Consider the following 22995-nt stretch of genomic DNA (forward strand, 5'->3'; position numbering starts at 1 on the left):
AGAAAAATGTTTTCTGGAAACAGGGTCTCACTCTTGTTCAGGCTGCAGTGCAATGGCGTGATCATGGCTCACTGCAGCCTCGACCTCCGTGGCTCAAGCAATCCTCCAACCTCAGCCTCCTGAGTAGCTGAGATTGTAAGTGCACACCACCACTCCTGGCTAATTTTTTTTAAACATTTTTTTTGTAGAGACAGGTTTCTCACTATATTGCCCAGGCTGACCTCAAACTCCTGAGCTTGAGGAATCCTCTCACCTTGGGAGTTCTGTGATTACAGGTGTGAGCAACCACACCTGGCAGAATATTCTTTCCACAGATCCATTGCCTGCCTTGCTCACTGCATTATCCCAGCACTGAGCACAGTACCTGGTTCGTAGTAGGAGTCCATTTACATTGAATGAATGCATGAATATTAAAAAACTCTCTAGATCATCTGGATGGATCACCTACTTGAGGCAACTGCCATGCTAAACTGAAGCTATGTTCAGATTTCGGTTCAGGAAGTGAGGTTCTGGATCAGGGTTATTTAGAAAACATGCCTATAGCATATTCCATGAAGCTGGGTTCAATCTCAAGGTTTTTTAGATATCTATCTTCCTGCAAGTGGCAATAGTCATGTTACAGTACCCAGCGTCAAATGCCAAATGCTGCCTGGACATGCACCAAGCAACTGGTAAATTCAAACCTGGAAGTAACAAGGCTGGGCTGGAGGGGAGCCAGTCTTGCAGCCCCTATCTTCTTACGCTGCCTACGGATGTATGTTTCTGCCTCCAATTCTAATTTTTATATAAAGTCCATCTAAAAGTTTGGAACTGTACAGGCAATTAGGTCCCCAGCTATTTCCATCAACCTCAGAACGAAGGTAAGACTAAGAAGTCTTACTTTGGAAAGCATTATCACATAATTATCTTATCTGAGCTTCCAAATGGAATAGCTGCTCGTCCAAACAGTTATGTTGGGCAGAAATTACTGCCACTGATTATTGGCAATGTAGGCCTTGTCTAAGATCAGAGCTTCCTTTACCTGTCTTCCCATCCGGCATGAGGAAGAAAAGTGTCCTCAAGTGAAAGATCTGTTTGCTCTCACAGTATCCTCCAAAGCCATGCCATCACTTTGCCCAGGCAAAAGCCAGTTTATTCCCAAAGTGGCATTGATCAACCAGTGACTGTCTCAGCCAGGGGTCAGACAGGGAACAGATGGGAACTCAAACTGGGTAATTTGAAGAGAATTGAGTAAAGGAATTGTTTATAACATTGTGGGTAGAATCTAAGGGGGAGAAAAAGGGATATTGCAGCATTACAGGCCTAGCAATAATGGGGTGCTATTACCACACCTAGAAATGAAAAGACATCCCTAGAAATGAAAAGACAAGCGGTCTTTTCATTACAGGCCAGCAATAACGGTAATCTATTATATCCATAGAAATGAAAAGACAAGAGGAACCAGTGGTTAGCAGAACTAGAATCCAGGGTAATTAGCTGTGGGAGGTAGCTGCATGGAGACGACCATCTACAGGGAGTTGTGGTCTTCAGAAGAGGGATGCAGACAGCTTATGGCAGCAGTGGCAAAGAGGAAGCAGGATATAAATACCCTCATCTCTTCCTAAAAATACCACCCATGCTCCATCTCATCTGGAATCCAAAGGGTAAGGGGTCCCTTTTTGGGAAACAGAACAGGGTAGAGAAAGGTGAAGAGATGATCTAGGGGGTTGAGGAAGCAATAGGAAGTTGTTCAGCACAGTGACCCCTCAAGATACTGGGAGAGCAGCATTGTGGGGGTGACTAACCAGTCCCAGTTTTCCCTAGATTCCACCAGTTTAGCATTGAGAACCCTATCCACCAGAAACCTTCTCAGTTGTAGGCAGAATGAGAAGACTGCTAATCCTAAGCATAGCTCAGTGGATCCTTCAACAAGGACTGGGAGTGCCAGTGGCCAGTCCATGGTGGCCCCTGCTAGACCTAGAAGAAGCCAAGCTGCATGAAGAAGCTCCATAAACATGAAGCTGTGATGTGAGTCACCCCACTATGAGAGGCCTCTGTAGATCCGCTCTGCATGCACAGAGTAAAGCAATGAGAACCCTCAGCCAGAAATCAGGGGACAAGACTCCTGGGGCTGCCTCTACCATGTATTGGTGTGTTACCTGAGTCTCTGCCCCTCTGCTGAGTCTCCGGCTGCAAGATGAAAGGGTACAACTGGATCAGCATTTCCAAAAGTACCTGCTACAAAGCACAGAAATTGACAAAAGAACTCCATGTTTAAATACATATGAAGAAGTCTGCATATCGTCTCCTTCTCTGGGAGACACTCAGAGGGCATTGACATCCTATGGTTTTTGAAAAGTCAGGTAGGAAAGAAAAGTCATGTGGTTTAAATGAGCTGAACCCCATGATGTGACCACAAATCTTTGCCCTGCACCATCACACCTTATAGCATTACACAGAATTGATGTTCTGCAGAATGGGCTTTGGAAAATGCTGGAGAAGGTGACCCCTGTTGTCTCTTCCAGCTCTGATGTTTTGTGAGTCTGTGACCAATAGGAAGTTGGAAAGTGTAGGATATATGTGACGAAAAGTTAAGTAATGGCATTGTCATCTTGTGTTAACTGACACTACTTATACAACTACAGCAAGAACCACAATTCATGACGACTTCTTGGCTGCTGGATTGACAACCACGCAGAGAGGGGGAGTCTTTTTGGATAAAATAGCTGAAATTCATCCAAATTTCTTTTTTTAAATTAGGCTGGAGGTTACTGAGAATTCACAAGAACCTATTAATTGCCTTCCCAGAATCATGATTGTGACAAGGGGTTTATACCAGATGCCCCTAAATATAATGAGACTAATTTGTAAATGTTCCATAATGCACTAATTCTGAAGGAGCTCGCTGTCAGGGAAAACTTTCTCCTGACCTCAGTTAATGACCTCCTTACATCGTGAAGCATAAAGATTGATAGATCTTGTAATTTTATCCCTGTTAATTTAACTGCAGATGCTATTCTTGGGCAACTTGGTGATCACAAGAGTTGAAATATTGATAAGAGTCTATAGGACAGCAGTAAAGAAATAGCGGTTTTTAACAGACTGTGAAGGAACGTACAGCTTGTTAAAGAAGACTGGCTGTAGCTCAAAAATGCATGGGAAACTGACAGAGTGGGAAGCATTTAAGATAGAGTCAAGGAAGTAAACCATAAAATTTATATTTATGAAGCCAGGAATGCCAAATGAGCAACAGGAACCGATGTGGCTGAGTGAGGAAGAGAAGACACAGACAGCAGCAGGGAAGCAAGGAATATTAGAAAAATAAAAATCACATGTTTACTGTAATATTTCACCACCTCAAAATGTGCAGTTCGGAATCGTTGACAATATTCCCGAGTTGGAAGCAGCTCTGCTGAGAGAGTGATAGACTACACAGCACCCAAGCCACCCAAGCACCTGGGAAGGGTACTTACGGTGATCCCTACACATCCCCTGGACCAGCTCCCCTCATTCTGTCACTGCGCTGGCTCCCAGGACATCTGTATATTGGAATACCCAGCTGTCACATGAGGAAATTCAACCGCACAACCCTCTGAGCTGTGATAGATAAACAGCCTTTGCGAGAAGAAAGCCTCAGAGTATAAGGAAATGCACTTTTTGTACAAAATACATTTCTTTTAGGTGTTTCAGGTGATGTTGTTTTCTTTAAGCTGTAACTTGCTCCTAAAATAGAGAGGAATGCAGTTGACTGGCCGAGAAAGGAAATGGCTAACGATCATCAGTTAAATTATCCACCCCTCTGCTGAGCGGTCTCAGAGATGAAGAAAACGAAACTGAGAGGCGAAGCATGAGGACCAGGCAGTGAACTATAGGGAGTCATCATTGTAGCCAAGAGGGAGAGAATCCGTAAGTTTCCTCTGAAGTCTTTATCCCTAGAACTTGAGAAAGAGAAGAAAGAAATTAAAAATGATACACTGAGCTCTTCTTCCACTTTGCATTACCCATTTCTTGTGAATAGGGGAAAGAAATATGAGGAAAGAAAAGTGGAAGAGGAGTTATAAATAAATTTGGAGGAGAAGGGGAAGAAACGTTGGTATAAAAATCGAGGCCAGGCGCGGCGGCTCACGCCTGTAATCCAGGCACTTTGGGAGACTGAGGCGGGCAGATCACAAGATCAGGAGCTCGAGACCAGCCTGGCCAATGTGGTGACACCCCGTCTCTACTAAAAATACAAAAAATTAGCCTGGCGTGGTGGCACACACCTGTAATTCCAGCTGTTCAGGAGACTGTGTCAGGAGAATAGCTTTAAACCAGAAAGCAGAGGTTGCAGTGAGCCAAGATCGCAACACTGCACTCCAGCCTGGGCAACAAGAGCAAAACTCCACCTCAAAAAAATATAAATAAATAAATAAATAATAAATACAAATAAAAATCGAATGGTCAAAGTAGTGGTAGTGTGGGTGCCTGGAAAACCCCATTGTTAGAGCTCTTTAGAAAAAGGCAAGAAACTCTGAAGTGGTGGAGATCTGCTCAGAAGTGAAGACACAGAATGGCATCTGCAACGAGGCACCAAAACACCAAGGGGCAAAAATATTGGAATGAGAGTTCAGGGATCCTGGATTCTAATCTCAATCCTGCTCCCCTCAAGAGCTGTGCGATCATGAGTGAGGTTGTTTGCCAAAGAATGGACGCTCTTTCCTTCTTCTGTCTCTGACCTCAACCTCTGTTCAGAGCTAAAATATATTTAAGCCAAATGGCCAAGCAGAACTGAGGTTTTATAAAGTCTCCCTTCAGGCTGGACACAGTGACTCACATCTGTAAGCCCAGCACTTTCAGAGGCTGAGGCGGATGGATCCCTTGAGCCCAGGAGTTTGAAACCAGCCTCGGCAGCATGGCAAAACCCATTCTCTACTAAAAATATAAAAGCTGAGGTGGGAGGATTACCTGATCCTGGGGAGGTCAAGGCTGTAGTGAGCTGCGATCACACCACTGCACTCAAGCCTGGGCAACATAGAGACACCTATTCTAGAAAAACAAAAACAATGTCATTCTAGTATAAAGGGACATGCACACATATGTTTATTGCAGCACTGTTTACAATAGCAAAGACTTAGAACCAACCCAAATGCCCATCAATGAGACACTGGATAAAAAAAGTGGCACATATACACCATGGAATACTACGCAGCCATAAAAAAGGATGAGTTCATATCCTTTGCAGGGACATGGATGAAGCTGGAAACCATCATTTTCAGCAAACTGACACAAGAACAGAAAACCAAACACCACATGTTCTCACTCATAAGTGGGTTTTGAACAATCAGAACATATGGACACAGGGAGGGGAACATCACATACTGGGGCCTGTTGGGGGTTGGGGTTCTAGGGGAGGGATAGCATGGAGTGGGGGGATTGGGGAGGGATAACATTAGGAGAAATACCTAATGTAGATGACGGGGTGATAGATGCAGCAAACTACCATGGCACATGTATACCTGTGTAACAATCCTGCATATACTGCACGTGTACCTCAGAACTTAAAGTATAATAAAAAACAAAAACAAAACAATGAACTTCTCCCTTCAGACAGCTGACAAATCAGCTTCCTATGGCTTCTGTTAGCCAGCAGTTATACTCAACAGTATGATAAGCCCCCTGGATCTGGACTAATATTCTTCACCCAGGTTCTCTGAAATAACTGAACTCCTGCCTGTCTGCCGTGCCTTTGGGGACATAAGATGCCTGAGAATGACCCAGGGTGAGAGTGCTCACATAGCTTGAAGAATCAAGACCAGGATGCTACAACATCCACCACTCCTATGCTGGAGTCCAAACATCCTCGCCATGTACCAGAATTCACAATAAATAAAATTGATAGACTGTTTTTGTCAACCCGGGTTTTTTTGAGTTCCTAATGTCTTGGATTCAATATTAGAGGTTTCCTTTGTTCCTTTGTAAAAGACATTGCCTGACAAGCACGGAGAAAAGTATAGTGACATGTTTTTATAGAACTTATCACCAAAGCCTTATTATGAAGCTTGAAGCATTAGGTTTTTGAATATATATTTTAAATAAATAGAAGTAATGATGGGCTCCCAACAATTGTGAAATTAGAGGTTCCAACATGATTCTAACAGATGGCATCCTGCTTTGTGCTGTCGTGTTTGAGTTAGCAACAGCCTTCATTATCCAGAGATATTCTTCATTGTGTGATCTTCATAATAGGGATTAAGGAAAGGATATAAATGCAGTAATTTTGCAGATCTTATTGTTGGAAAGTGCTCATTTACTTCTAACTTGCAGCATGACTCTGTTGCTTAAAAAAATGTTTTCCTGCTGTTTTTTAGCAGCAGGGAGAATACAACACATTGTTGTTAAGGTTGTTGATTCTAACCAGCTTTAATTAGGTATAAAAACCCATAAAGAATCAATAAATACTTTGTGTTTTTCTAAAGAGCATTCAAGGGTTGGTACTGTTAATGTGTTCATTGTGTCCAAACAGTATTAGCCAGAGAGAAATAATGAGGAAAAACATGAATAGAAAATGGAAAACATTCTATGTTAGTAATGCTTTCCATGCAGTAAAGCATTTCAAGTCAATAACTTACTTACCACTTATAGGCCGGCACAATATTTTTTAAATTCCCTTACATAACTAGCCATTGATGTTTAATGAGATTTTATGCACAAATGTTATATAATTTCTAATAGAACTGTTAGCTGTTCATGGCAACTGTCCATCCCAATGCTGTTCCTGTCAACCAGCCTTACCCCCCCCCACCCATTCTCTGGTTCAAAAAATGCTACCAGTCAGGCACAGTGGCTCACACTGGCAATCCTAGCACTTTGGGAGGCCAAGGTGGAAGAATCACTTGAGCCCGGGAGTTCGAGACTAGCCTGGGCAACATAGTGAGACCCCGTCTCTATTTAATTTTTAAAAACTGCTATGGCTTCTTCAGCTCTATCCCAAGATTGTATATTGACCTTACAAGGCCTAGTGCAATGCAATGAGCATGTTAGGTATTCAATAAATGCTTCTTGTATAGAAATAAATTCTCTCAAATAGCTGTGAAACTATGAGCTGTACAACAAATAGCTGTACAAACAATTTTCTCAAAATTGTTTGTAGTGAAGCTGGATTCTTAGAAATATTATCTGTGGATGCTGGACCAAGACAATAAATAATATTTTTTAAACCCTTTGTATTAAATATTTTGTAGAGACAGGTTTTCACTCTGATGTGCAGGCTAGCCTTGAACTCCTAGCCTTAAGTGGTCCTCCTGCCTTGGCCTCCCAAAGTACTAGGATTACAGGTATGAGCCACTGTGCCCAGCCTAAAAGAGTTATTTTTAGGATCACAGATTTGATGAAAGCAATGAACTCTCTTACCAGAAAAATCTACATGTACACATACACATTTGATATTACATCAATTTTAGGTAATAGAGCTTTTTTTTTAGAGACAAGTCTAGGTCTGTCACCAGGCTGGAATGCAGTGGCATGATCTCGGCTCACTGCAACCTTTGCCTCCCGAGTTCAAGCAATTCTCTTGCCTCACCCTCCCAAGTAGTTGGAATTACAGGCAGGTGCTGCTACACCAGGCTAATTTTTATATTTTTAGTAGAGACAGGGTTTCACCATGTTGGCCAGGATGGTCTCGATCTCCTGACCTCATGATCCGCCCACCTTGGCCTCCCAAAGTGCTGGGATAACAGGTGTGAGGCATTGTGCCCAGCCAGTAATACACCTTTCGAAGTATTTGATTCCTGGTTAAGAATCCCTGTGCTTCCAAAGCAATAAAATGATCACGGAAATGCTGGTGATAAATATGATCGATTTTAGTGATGTATACTAGACTGGATCTGAGCAAGCAATGACGACATTCTTTGTAGTGTTTAACAAAGATTCTCTCCTTTACCAAACTTCAGCCAGGCTCCTCTGAGCGATCTTCTGAACTAAGCTTCAACCTTGGTCAAAAAGACTTGAACACACTCTAATATTATTCTAACAGCTGAAGGCCACATCCTTAATGACCCTAGGGATGCCCTAGCCCTGCTTAAAGAAAACTCAAGACTGCCGAAAGCACTTACTCTTTTTCCAGCCACCGTGTAGACACAAGTCCTGTCTCCAAGTCTCTGGCGTGGAGAAGGAGGGAAAGGACTGTAACTTGGATTAGCTACAATTACCGAGCCCAAAGGGAATGCACATGGACCAACCCCAACCTGCTTTTTATAATTTTTTACTTCCCTCCCTACTCCCTCACTCTTCCTTTAAGAATGCCCAGTCACCTCTGTACAACTTGAAGTTGAGTTCAGTTCAGGCTGGGTACTTTTCCTTGTTATAATGGCTATTGCTGATAAATATCTATATTTAGCACATTGAATAGTATTCAGCCTTGTTTATTTTTGACAATTATATAATTCAGTTTTTAAGACCATCCAATATATGTATATTACAGAGCACTTGCATATGGGGGCTGATTATTTGCTTCTCAAAAGAGTTTTTCAATCTACTAAAGACAGTAAGCATCTTGATGACAGGAAATCAGTGTCTTTGAATCCACAGCCCCTGCCAGATAGCATTCAGTGTTTGTTACGTTTGTTGGATGAATATGTGGTTTTCTTGCAGTTATTGCAAATAGCTATGCTTCATTTAAGGATTTGCTTTTAGGTCATTAAATGCTTGCACAGAAGTGCAAAAAACCTTTGTCAATAGGAAATTACTCAGAAAAGAAGATAAAGAGTCTCTCAAGTTGTAATGTGAGTCAATGGGAAAAGTGATTTACTTTACAAAAATGAAATTTACACAAAACTGAGCATAAATCAAGATCTCCTCTCTCTCATGAATAATTTGAGTCACCTAGTAAAATTTATAGCCTTTGTCATGAACAATTTAAAGCCCTATTCCAATTGAGTATATATCCTCTGCTGGAGCTAACACAGAGCCTGATGCAGAAAACTTGTTTGAATGGCAGAAATTTTTTTCTGGAGTAAGGGACACAAGCTCTTCAAATATCAAGGATTTTTTGTTTTGCTTTCTTTTTAGCTCTTTGCTGAGGCAAATTTTGATATTTGCTAGATCACTGTCACAAGCAATTCTCTTTATGTGAAGGTCACACGAGCTAGTAGTCTTTCTGACTAAAGAAGCAAGTGGCATATTGAGGAGGGTTACTTCACTCTTCTGGAAATAGTAGCAAATTCCAACCTTCTGATTGGGGAAAAATATTTGTAAAGAAGAATTTTACTTACCCCAAACAGGAAAACCTTATTAGGGTACAATCCCTCTACCTACAAACCACTCAGCTTTGAGGTGCCAAATTGACTGTCCAGGAATTTAGCCTCTTTGTGGCTAAATTCCTCAGACTGGGTGGCTTAAACAACAGAAATTTATTTTTCACAGTTCTGGAAGCTGAACATCCAAGATCAAGGCACTGGCGGGTTTGCTTTCTCCTGTGGTCTCTCTGCTTGTCTTGTGGATGGCTGCCCTCTTTCTGCATCCTAGCATAGTCACCCTTTTGTGCACCCACATCCCTGGTGTCTCTATGTGCATCCTACTCTGTTTTTAAAAGGACACTCATCTGGTTGTGTTAGAGCCCCATTGTAACATTCTCATTTTAACTCAGTGACCTCTTTAAGGATCTTATCTCCAAAATACAGTTACATTCTGAGTTACTGAGCATTGGAACTTCAACATTATGAATTGTGGTTGGGGTTTGGGGCACAATTCATACCGCAACACATAGAAATTCAGGAATTTGAGTTTGCCTTCTCATGTTCCTGTCAGCACTGGCACCTTGGGCTAAATCTGTTCTCCTAAGGTCAGGCTTAGAATCCCATGACCTCTCTGTGGCTTCTCTGATCCCATGGCTCATGGTGTCTCTGATGCCGTTGCATAGTTACTTCTGCTTCTGTTTCTACGTCTGCCAAAGTAACCAAGGTCTAAGAAAGGGTATTCTATATAGAATTCTGAGTAATCTGCTTGTTTCTTGCCAGGGTGTGTATACTCTTCTGGATATGAAAAAACAAACCTCCAGTCCCTTGTCTGAATTTAAACATCAATAAATAAATGACAGCAATTCCACTTACATTTGTGTAGGGTGCTACAGCTCTTTAAAGAGAACTATGGAAGAAAGTTGAGCAAAAGAAAGAACAGCCAAGCAGAAAGTAAGTGAACTTTACGAGAATTATGTCAAAAGAAAAACGAAGGAGATTCAAATGTTGCATAGATGGCTTTAGGGATGTGAACCAATGAAAAGTCACAGAGTTTGGAAATTAGAAATCATTGATGATCCTAAGAACCATTTCAGTGGAGGGGAATGAAATGTTGGATGCCAAATGCAGTTGGTTGAGAATTTAATAGTTAATAAAACAATAAATATCAGACAACTTTTCAAGACATAAGAAGATACAGAGAAAAATAAAATAGTAAATAGCTTGAATGGTGGCCACTGGAGCATAGAGTGGGAAGAAATTAGTTGAAAGGATGGGTGGAAATTGAATGAGGTCATCGGCCCAGGATGAGGAGAAAATATAAACAAATTTACTGAGAATTAGATAAGAAAGAATATGAAAAATGAAGCAAAGTTTGGGAAGAAGAAAGGGCATCCAAGGGATAAAGCACATCTAAGAAAACCCTGGAATGTGGTATTGCAGACAATAAGGAAGAAAGCCCACAGCCTTTCTTAATAGGGCCTGTCCGGGAAGACTGATTGTCAGCATGGCTGAAAGGAAACACATCCAAGCCCCTCCTGGGGTGGGCAACACCAGACCATTTTAGCAGTTCCCATTCAATGCCCATTTGAGATGATACATAGATGGCAGCTTGGGAAAGGTGCCCTTTTGGGAACTGAGCTAGTTTTTAAAAAATCATTTTGGTGAAAAATCAATTAAACAAAGAGTCAATTCACCAAATTAATCAATTCATTAACAATGTTTTCCTCTTAACTATTTGCAAGTTTACAGCAATTAGTATTGGATGAGATTCAGCTGATTTTTAAGATTTGGGGAAAGTTTTGGTTAACTGATTTTTATTTTGCTCTTCATACTACCATTTTAAGGAATATTTACTCTGTTAAGAACTAAGTATATTATGTCATGCTTTATGTATACTTCAATACCAGTAATCAAAATTTCAGTGCTTCTTATGGAGTTTATATTATACCAATTCAAATATACACTAAATAAAATATATAATATCAGATTATACTGATTCAATTAATTTTATGTATTTTTTGCTTTGCTCACCCTTTGCTATATTTAAGATTCTTTTCAATATATCGTGGAATAACCCACTGATATTGTTATTATAGCAATTAGTGCCCAAAATTTAATTAGTGCCCAAAATATGGGATTTTTAAATGTATGTATACATCACTCAGCTGTGTCACTTGGGCTGTTTGTGACTGTGGAAGAGGCAAGTTCGAGATTTGCTACAAGAGTCCCTGGGATAGCATTAGCCATACGGTCTCTGGGGGACCCATGATTTTAAGGCTGGGATGTCTAATCAGCTTCACAGAAAACCAGGACCCCAGGTAACTGAAGCCCAGAAGAGACCTGAACCAGAGTGACTCTTGGAGCACTGTTAGCTAACATCTTATTTGATCTTTTCATCATAATTTTGTTTTTAGATATAATATACTTCCAATTTCAAGTCCTAATCACATGATCCTTTATAATAATCCCATCTGAGCAGACTCATTTCCTTTTTCCTTCTTTTAATGGCTTCAATCTTTCCTTTTTCTTCCACTGCCAACAAGTCTATGCCTTTGGATGCTTTCTATAGTAGCATAAACATCTTTTCCTAAAAGACTGATATCAGAATAAGTGAATGCCAAAATCAATTCTATCTGGGCCAAAAATAAACTTCTCTTTAATGAAAGAATAACAAATTGCATTATATAAGCATATTTGTAGAGCCCTTTGGGGATGGAAAAGGGTACCTGCTGACCCATCCATTTTGAGCATTGGCCTCATGAGGAAGCTAGTGCATGGCCCTGAGTCATTTTGCTGGGTCACACTCACAAAGTCAGCCATAAAGTGAGTAGGCAGGGCAGCTGTCCATAGTGCTTGGAAAATTGAAGTTGGGTTTTCCATGCTTAAGGTCTGATCAGTAATAATTACAGATCACTTACTAGTTAATATTTGGCAAATGATTTAATCTCTCCCTGCTTTTTCTAATTCATGAAACTATGTGATAATACGGTGAGTTTACATGTGTGTGTATTTCATGCTTATGTGCGTGGCACATAAAATACACTAAATAAATTTTAGCTCTTTTGTACATACTGGAAAACAGCTTAGACTCAGACTTTATAAGTTCTTTCCTTGTTGCTTTGCATGAGGTAAGCTTAAAAAGTGGAAATTAAGTTAAATGCTATCATTTTTCTGATATAGGATATATTTATTTATTCAAGAAATATTTATTGAAGGCATACCATATGTCATCCTTTGTATTTAATGCATAAAAAATAATAGAGAAAAATAATTATGGTGTCTACCTTCGAGGAGTTTAGAGTTAGGGAGGAGCTCAAACTATAAATAAAGTGCAATTAGAATGCATGAGGTAAACGATATGAAGGAAAAGGACGGATGTAAAACAAATGTAAAATGCAAAGCTTCCATCAGTTTAAACCTGTGCTTATGATAGTGGCAACTGGAATTACTGATGGCAGGAATGCAAGTACTTTTTTCTCCCCTTACTAAAGAGTCTCCTAGTAGAAAGTTAATCATGTCCAGAGTTAGTCTCTTATATAACACATTTGTTTCTTTAGATGCTGAGGTTGTTATAGTAGGATTCACCTATATTACCAAAGAGATAGCTGTTAAAAAGTTAATCTTTCCTCAAAAGGAACATACAGATTGAAAGAGAAGTGGGTAATATGTAACATGAAAGAGGAGAGAAAAAAATGAGGAGAGGGTGGAAAGCCTCCTTCGGACTCCTCTCCACCTCTCCAAGCGAAGTCTCCTCCACCCTGGAGCTTTTTTTTTTTTTTTTGACAGAGTCTCACTCTGTCTTCCAGGCCAGAGTGCTGTGGTGCAATCTCAGCTCACTTCAACCTCTGCCTCCCGGGTCCAAGTGATTCTCCTGCCTCAACCTCCCAAGTAGCTGGGATTACAGGTGTGCACCACCACACCCAACTAATTTTTTTTATTTTTAGTAGAGATGAGGTTTCACCATCTTGTGGCCAAGCTGGTCTTGAACTCTTGCCCTCAGGTGAACCACAAGTCTCAGCCTCCCAAAGTGCTGAGATTACAGTCGTGAGCCGCCATGCCCAGCCTGGAGCCATTTTTCTGTGCTGTTTACATCCTCATGGACACCAAAGAGGGCTGAAAAATACACTCCAAAAGGTCTTGGTTTCTTCTATACCACTGACTCCTTCCAGTTTGGGATTCACAGAGATAACATGACAAGGGAGGCATCGATCCCTTGGACTTAGTGGTGACAGGTTGTTCCATGCCCAAAGGAGACCTATATTTGCACCAGCAGCATTGGTGACCAGTTGTTTCAGTTTGCCTGGAAAGGAGAGGTTTCCTAGAGTGTGAGACATTCAGTGGTACAACTGGGATGATCCCAGGCTTACCAGGATAGTTGGCTGCCCTAATGGCAGAGCAGTCTCACAAAGGCAGGTAACCTGATCTGCTTACGCTATGGAGCATCTCCATTTTGGGGGCCCTAGTAATGGAGTGCTGAATATGGAGAGTTGGGGATCAGAAAACATATATGAAAATCTGCCTTTCACCTACAACATGTGTAACTGTAAGCATTTTACTCTAACTTTCTGAGCCTCTATTTCCTCACCTGTAAATCATGACCTATTTCACAGGTTTTTGTAAGGATTAAATAAATAATGACTGCAAAGCTTTCCACACACTGCCTGACACACCGTCAGCACATCCTGTGTGTTAGTCGTTAATTTTACTCCTTTTGGAAATCTTCAACAAACATCTGTAACTTGACTCTATCATGTTTCTGACAGTTGCAAATAGTTTTTTCCCTGGAAGTTGGGGGTTAGGGAGTAATGAATATGACACCCCCATTGCCTACTGCTATAGACTGAATGTTTATATTATGTGCCCCCAAACTTCATATGTTGAAATGCTAATCCACAATATGATGGTATTGAGAGGCAAAACCTTTGGAAGATGATTAAATCATAACAACAGAGGCTTCAAGAATGGGATTAATGCCCTTATAAAAGAAACCCCAGAGGGTTTCCTTGCTTCTTCTGCTATGTGATGACTAGGTGAGAAGACAGCCATCTATAAACCAGGAACCAAGCCGTCACTAGACACGGAATCTGCCAGCAACTTGATCTTGGACTTCTCATCCTCCAGAACTGAGAAAAATACATTTCTTTTGTTTATAAGTCATCCATTCTATGGCATTTTGTTACAGCAGCCCAGATGGACTAAGACACCCACTCTCCCCATCTCAGACTACTTCACATCACAGCTATGATCATGCCTTTGTACATTCTGTGGAAACTCAGTCTTGGTATCTCACAAGGAGGAGAGGAATGATACTTCATTGTCCCAGCAATGGACAGAGTCACATTCTCTCCACCTCTCCTTTCTCCTTGGACCACCTCCCCAGGAAGACGGGGCTACCTCATACTTATTACTATTGTTAGCATGGAAAATATTTGGCTGATTCAGCCAGAATTCAGGGAGTAAGCAGAAATGAGAGGAGCACACTGTGCTCTTTCAAGGGTGTAGGGAAATGTACAGAAGCCAGGTTACAATCTGTCAGAAGAGAGAGGCTGGGTTTCACTGGGCATCAGGTTGGCTTTGAACCAAACCCAAAATAATCAATATGGCAAAGGGCTCACTGTATAAATGAAACAGTCACCATATATTTTATGAAAAGTAAGTCTAATGAGGAAGCATTTTTAGCTTCCAAAGTAAAAAGATTTCTGGTCTCCCAGGGAAAAACTTAGGCGTATAGAAGGAAAGACTTGGGAAAAGCACAGAAAATGCATTAATGCTACTATGATTTTAAAAGAGTAGGGGATTTCTTAGAGTTTTTTAAAACCAGACTCAGTAACCCCACCAAAATTCTGAGACACCCCCTTTAAAATATCATCACCTTTTAAAATGTCCAACACACATTACACATGTCCCACGAAATCTCTAGAACTGTGATCTGTGATTATCCATGGAGTGTGTCTCATCCTCACACCCACAATGTCAGCGGGGAAGCAAGACTGAGACTTCATGGCTCATGAATAGAACATGGGGCTAGGAGACCAGAGATCTTCATTTCAACCCAATCCATTCGTGACTGTGGCAAATCAACCACTTCTTTGTTCTTCAGCTACTCAAGCGGTAAAAGGATCACAGCCATTTCTGTTCATTTCTCCTGCACAGAGTACTTGTAAAAGGGAATAAGATCATATATGTGGAGGCATTCTTTAGAAGATGAGCATGCATGCATACCTTATATTATTAACAAAAATTGGATTCAAAAATTCTGCCTAGACACTTTTGTCAAAAGGCCAGCAGTGTGTAATTCCTCTATAATGATACCAGTCCTTTGTACTAACTAGGCTTTGGAAAATTGAAGGCACTTTTATAAGCAACAGGAGATCACTATATAATCACATTATACTAAATATAGTAGAAAGAATGTGTCTATTATATTCTTTCTATAGTAAAAAGAATATACTGTACAGTACAGAAAGTAGTAAAGAATATACTACTTTCTACTATATAGAGAAGAATATACTACTTTTTACTATAGATTGCTATATGAGCACTTCCCACTAAATATTTCCAATATGATCTTTGTTCAAGCTAGTTTTAACTTTTTAAAAATAACAAGTTAGAGTTTTATAATAGATATTAAAGAAGCTTCATCCTATAGCATATGTTAAATGTTTATTCTTCCTTTATAAAACATTTATTTCACATTGAGAGAAACAAGTGGTTTCTGCTTATAAAACATATTGAAAACCACAACCATCTTCAGACAGTATATGTTGGATAAATAACACTCCTAAGCTGACTATTGAAGTGTTACTCATAATACTGCCCATTCATTCTCATGTAATGAGTCACATTGCTAGTTTTGATAAGAGAACTTAGTTTCCCATATCTTTTCTGATTTCTTGGGTACTGAACAGTGTTCTATGAAAGGATAAGGACAGCATCTGATATCAATTCCACTTGTGATTTGAAACTTTGCTCACATCAAAATCACACTTGGAATAAGTAGAGTCATATTCTGAGTCTTTTATATGCCTACCAGTTCAGTTATATCAAGTAAATACTGCCATTAGTAAAAAGCACACACCGTTTTCTGAATCACTGTGCCTGATGGCATTCTTCTGTAAGAATGTCAACAGCCTAGGATCTATATCTTGAGCTTTCAGAGCAAGAGCCCAACTTACCACCTGATTGTGCTATTTAGACTAACTGCCTATTCATGTCCATGTTCCTGAAAAGTTTCCTCTTCTAAGACCAGACAGAATCAACAATCAGTTAATAATTATTGATGGAGTGCCATATTCACCAGATGAGTACTATTTTTGCTTGTCTGGATTTTTATTTGGCTCCTTTCTGAGATACAAGATAATGTTTCTACTCTCAAGAAAATTACAACCTAGTTGAGAAGTCAACACATATACTTGGAAAGTTAAATAACCATGCAAAATATAATAACGTGGTTGCAGCACAAGTATTAAAGGACAGTAAATGGTTAAATGTTAAGTGAACAATACGGAGATCGGTAGTTTGCAAACTGTGCTCTAAGTAACCCTAAGTGTTGGGACGGGAGTAGGGTAGCTCTCAAAGCTGCCACAGAAAATAAGAGAAGTATCAAATACATGGAGTTTCAGCCCCACTCCATTCTCTTGGGTTTTCTGGTTGGCTTTTTTATTTTACTTTCTATAGTGCATCTTCAGACACACAATTTCATATCAGAAAAGGACCTTGAATTTATTTTTTAAAACCACAGATATATTTTTAAATGTTATAAGTTTCAAAATTATATAGTATAATCACTATGCTCTGTTGTGGTGTAAGGTTTCTTGGTGAAGGAGCAGTGAAGACTCCACAGATATAGATGATTTGTGTAGTTAGAAAGGTTCCAGATAATTAAATGGCTTCATAGAAATAATAATAAAATAAGAAGGGTGATTTCAGCAGCAGCATCTTGGAGAAAAGTCAAATCAAAATCCACACTGTCATCATTTGATAGGAGAAATCCATGTATAAATCAGATATTGGAAAGCTCAGGGGAGAAAGAGAAGTTTCCTAGTAAATGATCAGAGACTCAACTGGCCCAACAAAGAGTCTGCACAGGTGCAGTTCCTGGCTCAGCTAAGGCAAACATGGCAGCTAGATCAGTGTCAGAAATGATGAGCGGGTGTCCTGGCTTGCCAAAAACCACTGGAATGGCAAAATAGGAAAATTGGAACTTCTCTCAAAAACTCTTCACTCATGAATTGGTACTCTCCAGACAGAAAGGTAAGCCAAGGACACTCTGAAAGACATCATTTCTCTCTTCAGCTGACATCAGAACCTGGGAACAAATGGGATATTGATTCTGCTATCATTGACTAAAGAGATAGAATGGGAAGAAGTCAAATTCCTTCCTCCCAGCATTTGCAGTTAGTAACAATGGAATTCATGTGTATTATTTTAGCATAGGTAATGTGTTATTCTGTTACACAAATAGAGCAAAATAATATAGCAAGTTATCATACGTATTTGTTACAGATCATGTTTGTGTTCCTCCAAAATTCATATGCTGAGTCCCCATTCCCCAATACCATATTATTTGAGGACAGGGCCTTGGGAGAGTGAAGCATCATGCTGGATTAGTGCCCTCATAAGAGGAAGGACAGAACAGCTATCTACAAGCCAGGAAGAGGATCCTTATCAGAACCCAACCATCCTGGCACCCTGATCACAGACTTCCAGCCTCCAGAACTGTCAGAAATAAATGCTATTGTCTAAACCAGCCATTCTATGGTAACTTGTTACTGCAGCCCGCACTGACAAAGACGGCAAGCATTCCTAGGTTGCAAGCACAAAACGGAAAATGCATAACATAAGCCGAAAATTAGAAGAATGCTAGAGTTTCTTGTAGAATTAAAGATGATGACCAACCAAACCTCGGAAAGGACAAGAATAGGGCTGAGATTCCCAAGATCTCAGCCATCGAAGCCGACGATCTCCTCTCTAGCAAAAAATTCAGGCCATCAGTGATCATCCTTAGGTAGTAATGATCAGGTGCCCTTGTGAATCATACTCATTTATTGAGAATTTTTAAGGTAAAGAACATAGATATAATAAGCTCTTTGTGTAACGTCATAGCAAAATTGCCCTTTCTAATTAATTGTTAGAATGTTAGCAAAGCTGGGCCGGGCGCGGTGGCTCACGCTGTAATCCCAGCACTTTGGGAGGCCGAGGCGGGTGGATCACAAGGTCAAGAGATCAAGACCATCGTGGTCAACATGGTGAAACCCCGTCTCTACTAAAAATAAAAAAAAATAAAAAATAAAAAAAAAAAAATAGCTGGGCATGGTGGCGCGTGCCTGTAATCCCAGCTACTCAAGAGGCTGAGGCAGGAGAATTGCCTGAACCCAGGAGGCGGAGGTTGCGGTGAGCCAAGATAGTGCCATTGCACTCCAGCCTGGGTAACAAGAGCGAAACTCCGTCTCAAAAAAAAAAAAAAAGAATGTTAGCAAAGCCAAAGACCCCTAGTGGTCACAATAAAGGCCGACAGCAGATGCAGCAAACAGCACCTAGAGCCCAGAAGAAATTGCCTGTGTCCTGGCATGGAAGCACAAAGAGAGAATCTGGGTCAGGAGGCAGGCAGTTCCTGATAGTCGAAGAAAAAGATGAGAATATTATTAAATATAGTGTGAGTACATAAAATGTAACAACACTTGAAACCAAATAGCAACTCTGTCCTTGAAAAAAAATTATATTGCTTTCTTGGGAAGCATATATATATAATTATAATAATTCAGATTGCTTTAGGTTCCACTCAGAAACATTTTGTTAAAAGATTGCCTTACATCAGATTTGAAAAACATAAGCAGACTTTTACCAAATATAGACACAAGGATCATAAACTGAAAATAGAAACCATAAGACAGACTCTGGAAAGGAAGGGAATATTGACATTGTATTATACTTGGCAGTAAAGAAATAGAAATCCATAGTGATTTACAAGATTTACATAAGAATAAAGAATTAACTGAAAAAATATTCAAACTATCAGAAATAGTAAGACACTTTTTAGCAATAAGTAAGAAAGATTTATTTCATTTTGAAGGGGGTTGGCAGAAAAGGACTAAAATGAGAAACAATAATATTACATATTAACTTTGTTCTTAAACATCCACATTTAATGTATCAACTTTGGCTGTTGTTATATGCCTTGGCAATTCAATAAAGTTACTGAAATGGAAAATTGAAAATTTTTATTGTGATTTTTCCAATTTCTCCACTAGTGGAACAGTTTAATAATAAACCATTGCATATGCTTACAGCATTCTCATTAAAATGACTGAGCTATCATTTTTCTTTCTATTCTTAGCTATCAGCAACTTTATTTACCAATGCCTATTAAGTAGAACACAGAGCTCAGCTAACCATTTGTGGGGGTACCTTTTGAACAAGCAAATATCTACTTCAAAGACATTGAGTTTTTAGGCTGGAAGGAGCCCTAAGTAGTTTTATATTACATATTTTACGAGGCCCAGTGAGATTTAGTAACCTGTCCTAAGTCAATAGCTACTCGATGACACAGATGTCATGCTTCCACACTGTGCTATCATAATAACTATTCTACAGTTCTAATATTATTTCTCTGTCAGTCGTTAAATATAGGTCTACAGATTCCTGTATGGCAAAAGAAGTAAAACGTAGACAAAGAAGAGACCACCTTAATTTATTAAGAGCCTACTTTAGCCATATCACAAGGAATTGTAGTGTGAAAAAACAATTTCATTGTATTCACCTCTGACTTGGCATGGAAATTTTCCTACTGGATTTATAAAACTGTCCCCAGCTTTTACATTTTTTAATATTCTACAAAATGTCTCTCTGCATTCACATCAGAGTTATGTAGAATATCAATGACTGTCTAATTGGCAAGACAATATCTTTATAGAGTTGCACTAATTCCTTTGTTGGTCTTTGCAGAGTAAGTCTATTTCTAATCCGGTACCTACCATTAAGCCGCTCATATCACTAATTTATTTTCCTTTAAAATAGCCACTTAAGCATGTTTTCTTTGGCTCAAACTCTACATAAAACATTTATATTAACTATTAACCCTCCTGAGGTAATGGGTTTGATCAGAAGAGGAATGAATGGGAACTGAAAGAGCCAAAGGTGGACCCAACTGTCAGTTCAGTTGCCCATAACCCATGTGACCTTGAGCAAATCATTTATCTTCTCTGAACATTTTGTCTTGTGTAAAATGAAGAAGGTCAATTTTATGACCCCTAAGATTTAAATCTCTGTATTTCTAAATTGATCATTTTTAAGCCAAACCTAACAATTATTATGCTTATACCCTAAACTTACATCCCATTTGCCCCTAAACTCCTGGTTCATATTTCAATCCTAGCGCTGAGACAAGGAAATAAACTACAATAAAGTGTGATGTCTTTCTTACTACACTATGAACCCCATGGAAGGTTAACTCAGTTTTATACGCTCCACGCCCGGCAGAGCAGATATTCTATAAATGTTTGATATATGGATAAATAAAGAAATGATTGCTACAACATAATTGTAAGAAGAGCTTAAGTGTATGAGTTTACATTATCTCTGTAAATAGCCCACAGATCATTATCCTGAATCTTATCAGAAGAACTAGCACTTACATATAATTTTGCCAGTTTATAGCATAATGGACTTTACAGTACATCTCTTAAAGCTTAATCTCTTCCTGCCTAATCACATACTCTTAACATTCCTTCTGACCATAAGCTTTTTGAGAACAAGATCTGTGTGCCTGATTCATCCTATAGTTCCACACCTATTCATAAAACTTATGAAGTCTTCCACCAATTTTAACTGATTAAGTGAATTTAAAATAGTGGTCAAATAAAATAATTGATGTAATTATAACAAAGTATTTTCTTTTTTTCAGGGAAAAAGGTTTGGAACAAGTTATCAGTGATGATAAAATTCTGACTTGTTACCCTTTCACTCTGTATTAATTTCAAATTTTTATCTCTGAAAAGAAATCACTCATTCCTGGTTAATTTTTCCTTCATATATGGTCAGTTCATAATGAATGTATCCAATAAGATCTCACAGAACAGAGGAAGCACGAAGACTGAAATTTCAGTTGCGGTGAGCGCAGTGGCTCATGCCTGTAATCCCAGCACTTTGGGAGGCCGAGGCAAGTGGATCACCTGAGGTCAGGAGCTCAAGACCAGCCCGGCCAACATGGTGAAACCCTGTCTCTACTAAAAATACAAAAATTAGCTGGGCATGGTGGCAGGCACCTGGAATCCCAGCTACTCAGGAGGCAGAGGCAGGAGAATTGCTTGAACCAGGAAGACGGAGGTTGCAGTGAGCCCAGCCCATACCATTGCACTCTAGCCTGAGAGACAGAGCAAGACTCCGTCTCAAAGAAAAGGGAAAAAAAAAAAAATTTCAGTTGTGATTCCAAAAAACGGTCTTAATAAAATGGTATTTTCATAATTTCATTTTATATAAAATGCAATGTTGTGGCATAAGCATTTCTCCCAACTTGCATGCAAATTACCTCTGTGTTGCTTCAATAGAGTCTTTGTCAAATGTTAATAATCCAGTACTCTGCATGCTATGAAAGAATACCACAATATTGACTCCCAGTGGGATGTCCTGCCGTCTCTTGATTTACCATGTGATTCCAGGACATTTTCTTTAAGAAAATGTCTCTTTATTTTCAGTCATGTCTATTTCTCTGGTTGAGGGTTGTTTTTCCTACATGCAATTCTTTTCTCAGGCAACATAAGTTCCTTGAGTGCTATCTCCTAACTTTCACACATTTGCAATTCCATACTGGCACAAACAATCTATATTAACACATATATAATGTTAATATTTTCTAACTCACTTTGTAAATAGTTATCACAATTCTAATTATGCTATTAATCCATTGTAATTAGATTCATTATTACAAATATGATTTGTTCGTGAGGATCTTCATTATTGTAAGCAGTATTTTATATTACTGTTATAAATGCTACCAATAAACCACAACTGTTAGAAACATCCTTAATTTATTTAATATTTATTCTATCAGGTCCCTCAAAATCAACATGAACATATTTATGTCTATATAAACTTCAAAAGAACCAAATGATCTTTTACTCCTAAAAAATTACTGACATGTTAATAAAAATAATAGCTAAGATGCATTGAGTTCTTGCCATGTGTCACTTTGTCAGCACTAAATGTATTAAGGTAGATTATACTTCATTAATGTTCACAAAGAAGCTAGGAGGTAGAAGTTTCAATTATCCTCATTTTACAGATAAGAAAACTAAAGCTTAGATAGGTTAAATAATTACACAAATATTTAAACTAATAAATGATAGAGGTAGAAATGAAACCCATACCATTTCATTCCATGTTATTGTGCTTTGAGGGTGAGGATGAATTTGCTTATTTAGGAAGTTATCTATCATTATTCTTGTACCTGCATAATTATTTCTCTACACTCAAGTTTGCATAACATTTTAAAATTCTGTCATAAAACCAAAAGTATGTAAAGAGTGCAAATTGAAATCTTTGCAATAGAAATTATAGGCTATCAAAAATATAATGAATTATTATTACTGAGAAATTAGCAAATAGAGTAAATCAAATAGGAACATAATATAAGTATTATATAATTATCAGCATAGTTTTCTAACTGTGAATTTGCTAGTGTTGACTGATTAATTTTAGAGTTAATAAGCTGATTCACTATGTACCTTAGAAGCATTTTCTTTTTAGTGTGTAAGATTTAAAGTTTAATTTCTCTTCACAGAGATTAATCAAAGGTTTTCTAGCTGCC

General features: G+C 39.0%; 1 long non-coding RNA gene across 1 annotated transcript in view; it reads right to left on the reverse strand.

Annotated features, from left to right (window-relative positions):
* Positions 1-436: 436 nt before the first annotated feature.
* LOC144578692 (uncharacterized) overlaps positions 437-22995 on the reverse strand; it is a 30053-nt gene continuing 7494 nt past the window's right edge. The window contains exons 2-3 of the long non-coding RNA XR_013524964.1: positions 4924-4999; positions 437-3917 (exon numbers count right to left, since the gene is read on the reverse strand). This is a non-coding gene — a long non-coding RNA (uncharacterized LOC144578692). The remainder of the gene's footprint in view (positions 3918-4923; positions 5000-22995) is intronic.

The sequence above is a fragment of the Callithrix jacchus genome, chromosome 12 (genome assembly GCF_049354715.1).
Source record: "Callithrix jacchus isolate 240 chromosome 12, calJac240_pri, whole genome shotgun sequence".
NCBI classification, from domain to species: Eukaryota; Metazoa; Chordata; class Mammalia; order Primates; family Cebidae; genus Callithrix; species Callithrix jacchus.